We start from the raw sequence: 6000 nt of genomic DNA on the forward strand, positions 1-6000 counted from the left end.
GAAATGCCCGAGGTAGTTCATGCAGTTGCATGAAAGATTGCCTTTTCAATTTCACATTTCTCTACAATTCAAATTGCTTGTGGAAGCAAGCAATTTTGCAAGCTAGTAGAGGATTCATTTCCAGCACCCTGGTTTCCTGATAAGGTCAGTCATGTCATTTTACATTTTGCATATTGTTTGTTGGACTTCCTCACTGTAAGGTGGCGTAATCCTTTGTTGAGGATGTAGCTGTACCCTAGTAGGCCTAGTGGTGAGCTGATTGATTTCATTATTATAATTTCATTTGCCAAGACGCTCACAGCTGGCATGTAAAGGCTAAGCTAGCTTTCACTTTTTAGAATTGCGTCTCCAAATGATAGCTGGTTACCTACCAACATGGCTGGTGGAGAGGGAAGACTTGTGAGCCAAAGACATTTGGCCGGTGGCGTCTCCCCACCCTGCACACAACACAATCTGCTCTTCCTAATGTCTCCCAACATAAAGAAGCAGCTCAGCCTCGCAGGGTTCCCCGTGCTTTATCATGTTTCTAGATGCATCGTTTCCCCAGCCAAACACAAACTGGCCTCACCAGCAGCCAGGCTGCCATGGTGACCTGGAGCTGATGCCTCTTCACAAACAAGAGGGATATCCATGTCAAGCACAGGCCAAAACATGATGGAGAGATTTCATTTCAGTCTCTCAATGGAAGCAGACGGAGACACACACACATCCAGGCCGTTTTGTTCAGAGTCCCTTTGAACGATTGTGTTTGAAGTTCTGGGTGCCCTCTGTTGGGAAAGGCATCCATTTCACGCCTCAGGTGTCTGTTCCGATTTGAGAGAGATGAGGTGAAATATGAAATCCACAACAGCAGAACACACATGTACACGCACACACACACACACACACACACACACACACACACACACACACACACCCCAGCAGAGATGTGTCGTAGCTTGCCTGCTGGGGTATTGTCTTGGCGTCTGCCGACTGATATCAGAGGAGCGGAGGTGATGGCTGCAGCAGCAACCCCACTCTCCTTCTTTTCTTCCCCTTTTCTCTCCGTCTGACATGAGCGGAGCAGAGGTGATGGCTTCAGCACCTCCTCTCCTCCCTCCCCCTCCCATCTCTCTCTCTCTCTCTCTCTAGTATGAGTGGAGTGGAGGTGATTGATGTGCTCCAGTGGGAGTGGAGGTGTAGAGCCTGGATCATCATCAGCTCTGGCAGAGAGCAGAGATCTCTGAGGACACACCAAGGCAGGAATGGATCCTGGCAGGACCAGATGATGAAATCTTCCCCCCTTCAATGATCTCATCCCCGCCAGGGATGAGGCGGAGGGAGGAAGGGCTCGGGGCGGGGAAGGAGAGAAGGAACTATCCGTCTGTTTGGTTTATACGGCAACTTGGCTGTCATAATATTTCTGTGGAGTCGCGTTTGGATACTCCGTAATGAAAAGTTAGACGTGACGCTGCAGATACACCGTCCTCCTGGTTCACGCAGTGTCGTTTCACATCACCACTCATCGTTCAACATATCTTTACACGGATCAGTGGCTGTAACACTGAGGCCACTGAAGCGCAGGAGGCGTGGATGAAGCCATTGCGAATCTGTAAAGAGAACAGAGGCGTAAAGGCAGCGTTGAAGAGGGGAAAATGCTGCACCAGGCCCCTACCCCTCACCCCCACCCCACCCCTCACCCCCCAAACCCCCCCAAAAACCTGCTCCTTTGCTTCTCTACAGCAATTCATCACTCAAGATCAGGATGCCTCCCGCTCGGCTTATACAGCCAGCGTCTAATTATATATCGCATTGTATCGGGCCTTGCTGTGGAGGGGGGGATCTTTTTTGTATTTTCCTGTAAACAAACAGTATTAATCAAATAGGAGATTGTGTGTTGATCTGCAGTCTCAGAAGCATATCTCATATCTAGCAGGATTTGTTTTGTTACTCGGCGAAGGAGCCCCATTAAGACTTCTAATGGCATTTTCACTCGGAGGAGTTGAGCTCATTTGTTTTGGTGTCTGAAAATCCGCCATTATGATTTTAATTGCCCACGTTATACGCAGTACTATGGAAAGCAATCAGAATCAGAATCACTTTATTCGCCGAGTATTATAAATGTGCGAGAATTTGTCTTGGTGACAGTGGGGCAGGAACGCATCAACAGCTCACATAGTGATGTAAACACATACACTACCAGTCAAAAGTTTGGACCCAACTGATTGAATGTACTATGTTTCTCATTCTCTTAAAGCCGTTCTGATCTAAATACTTATGCTTAAATGCTTGAAATTAGTTTCTTAGACAAATATAAATAGTGAAGTTGATCCTATGTATGAATTTCTTTCCAAAGCCTTTTGCCTTTCCATCAAGACAAAGGGCGGCTACTTTAAAGAATCTAAAATATAAGATAGTTTTGATTTGTTTAACACTTTTTTGGTCACTGCATCATTCCATTTGTGTTATTTCATAGTTTTGATGTCTTTACTGTTATTTCATAATGTGAAAAATAGTAAAAATAAAGAAAAATGCATGTGTCCAAACTTTTGACTGGTAGTGTATACACACACACACACACACACACACACACACACACACACACACACAGTGCACGGACAACATGAGGGTTAAGAACAAAAGGGGTGGAAGTGACATTTTCATATAGCAGAGCAAAAACAAACCTTTAAATGATTGCATCTTTTTTATATTCAAAACACAACATACAAATCATTCATACTTCAAGAGATTAACATTCAGAAAATTGATAACCTATAAAAAAAAACTATTGTGTGCAGTTATGCCCTTTTTTTCCGAACCAAATTCACTTGACTTCACCAAGATTTCACTTGACTCTTTTGGATTCTCCCCATTATTTTACATTTTCTTTGTGATTACAAACGTGTTATTCTGACCATCAGATAAAGCTCAACAAGTGCTTTCCAATGATATATTACACTCATTTTCGGGCAAAACGTTACTGATGCCCCTTTCGCCCCAAACCCTCAAACAGGACATCAGTTAGTACAAAGGGACAGTGCAGAACATACAGTAGACAATAGACTATACTTATTACTGTATACATGTGGGAGGAAGCATTAAAACACTGCATGTGCGCTCATACAGAGTCATATACACAGTTTGCAGCAGGAGAGAGAAATAGTAAGAGTCAAGCAGTGCAACAGAACATTAAACTGAGTACTGCAGTACATGAAATAAGAATGACCTGATTTCTGTTTCACTACTGGCTCATTTTGTTCTAAAACACCGGTGTTTGCTCAGTCCTTCACTTGTCCTCTTGAATGCGTCTTTACGTTATCCATTGGCCATTTCCCCATTCTTAAATACTGTACAGTCCCTTTAATTTCCATGTTTAGAGAGCTCATTTGCTGCTCAGATCAAACTTGTCCTCATTACACCGGTGGCTAGCGGCGAGGTGTTCACATGATTCCTGCTACAGAACGCTATTTAGCACATCACAGTCTACAGTAATCAATTCTTGAGCGGTAGGGGCTCAGTGTGAACCTTTCTGCTCCTGCTGCACACATTGATTCAGTGCTACCTATCTGGGAACTTTTCTGGCAGTTGTCAATGTTATTGCCTGAAATGAACTGGGAGGCTCTGTCCCAACAATGTGTTATGGATTTGAATGAAGCGGGGTGTTTGTCAGCGGGGCATCTGGCGCTGCTTCAGTCTGAGATGGACTCCTGTGAGCAGTGTGAGGCTTTCATGATGAATTCTGTGCATTGATGAACAATTTAGGCGGGGCAGAAGGAGAAGATGTAACACAGATGTAACCATGTTGTTTACTGCGTGCTTTTCTGAACTACGGCTGCACTTTGGCTCGATCCCTGTGAGTGGAAATGCATGGAAACAAATGAGGTTTTGCTCTTTTCAGCTGTCAGAAATGGCAAGGAATGGTCTAGTAACAAGTTGGCAGTAATACTAGAGCGCAGGATACGGTAGATGCATGAAGGGGGGCAAACACAACGGCTGCCACTGTAGAAGAGATGAGTGAAAAAACATATCAGTAGTGTTTTCCTTTAATTTCCCAAAAACTCTCTCTTGGCTAAATACCACAGCGCCTGTTAATCCTGTTCAACTGTACTCACTGATATGACAACTTATTGGCTACCATACAGTGGTGCGTGTAGTAAATAACTGAGGTACTAGCAATCTTGTTTCAGTTGCCAATCCGCTTCGTTCTCCTTTGGTAAATACAGCACAGTAAATACAATTCTGTGCTGGCTAATTTACAATCTTACCTCCGTTTGGGAAGCAATTTGTAAAATGAAAATTCACTTCTATTGCAGAGAAATGTCTTCACGGCGTGCGTGCTGTCTCCAGGATACAAGCTCATCTGACTCATGACCACATTTTTAGTAACAAAGCAACATCATATTCCATTATTTTCCCATTAGCCTTTCGTAGCAGAGAGTATAGTCGTCTAATAAGGTTTAAACCGTCTGAAAGTTCGCTGAGTGAGTACTTTACAGCGCCGCCGCATCAAGTTCATCCTTTATGTTCCTAAAATAGTCAGGTAACTTGAGAAAACATACATAGCTCTCGTTGACAACTGGGAAAATAATTCACCCCCTTCTATGTAAGAGAGCGCTGAAATAGTGCCAGCAGGAATAAGTCAGCCAACCATTTTTATTAAAGGAAAATTCCACCCCCAGATTCTCTTACTCTGTTATATATAATCAATCTGTGATGTTCAGTGCGTTCCAGGAGTTATTTTGTGATAAAGTGTGCAATTTACTTTTTTGGTGCACCCACTTTCTCTCAACCTGCCTCATCTACCTTTACTTCAGTTAGTGATATTCTACATTTCCCAGAATGCCTTTAGACAACCCCCCTCCCGACGTGCCTGAACTTGTTGTGTTCTAGCTGTGGGTTATACATGTAGGTGGAGCGGGCAAAAGACGTTAGTGATCCAGTCAAGAAAAAGAGAATCGTGCCCCTTACTCAAAACACAACATCGTCTTGTTGCTGCATTGCATTCTGGGTGCGGTTCCAAACTTCTGCACTGCTGGTTTTCTATCTGTCCTACCAGCTAGTTAATTGCATTCACCTGGTGTCCCAGGTCTAAATCAGTCCCTATTAGACGGCTAGAATGAAAAGCAGCAGTGCGCTTTTGGAAACTCTGTTGGCTCGTGTTGGGAACCGTTCCATCCTGGTCTATTGAGGCCACCGCCAGTGGAGAAATTGGCATCTGTGCCTCTTCTATGATGGATTTCTCCCTGTATGAGTGTTGAACATCAGGGAGTATAGACAGAAGCCCTCGCCCTTTGATTCTGAGGGACTGACACCAAAACCTGACGTTTACCGCTGATGTTTTACATAGCTGAAACTTTTTCTGCCATTAAACTCCGTTGTAGCTGCTGGAAATATCTTGACATGATGTCACATTGTCTACGTTTGGCCAGTTATCCACAGGAATGAGAAAAACACACTAACAAACGCCCCAAACGTGCCCAGAAATGCAGGGTACATCGCTAATAGCTGTTTGTTTAACAGTGTTCAAGTGTTTTAGGGTGGATTTTTCCTTTAAGCATGACTGGTGGGATTCCTACTTCACCTGCAGCTGCGGTGGCTGCCACATCCCTGATAAGGCCTTTAATTGCCAGCCATCATGGCTTTGTCATGGTCCTGGCCAGCAGCAGCAGCAGCAGCAGCGGCAGGGCCGGCTCCCACTCGCTCTCCCTCTCCATCCTGAGCCAATTAACGATTCTCCTCCTAGGATGTCCTGATCAGGCCAGGCAGAGAGCTGCTCAGCCCGGTTGACAACTGCTCCCCCCCTCTCCCCTCTTCTCTCTCCTCCACCCATCCATCCCACCTTCCTCAGCACTCTCTCTCTCTCTCTCCCCCCCGCGTGATTTAATTTGTTTGGTAATATCAGGATTGGCATGTTCAGCCCAGCTTCACTCCAAAGTGAAATTGGACAAGGGCATTGGAGCCTCACCATGTAAAACCGCCTCACCTTGACAGCTGCTTGAGTGGGCAGCGGATTGCGGTGGA

This window comes from Centroberyx gerrardi, chromosome 20 (genome assembly GCF_048128805.1).
Source record: "Centroberyx gerrardi isolate f3 chromosome 20, fCenGer3.hap1.cur.20231027, whole genome shotgun sequence".
In the NCBI taxonomy this organism is placed as follows: Eukaryota; Metazoa; Chordata; class Actinopteri; order Beryciformes; family Berycidae; genus Centroberyx; species Centroberyx gerrardi.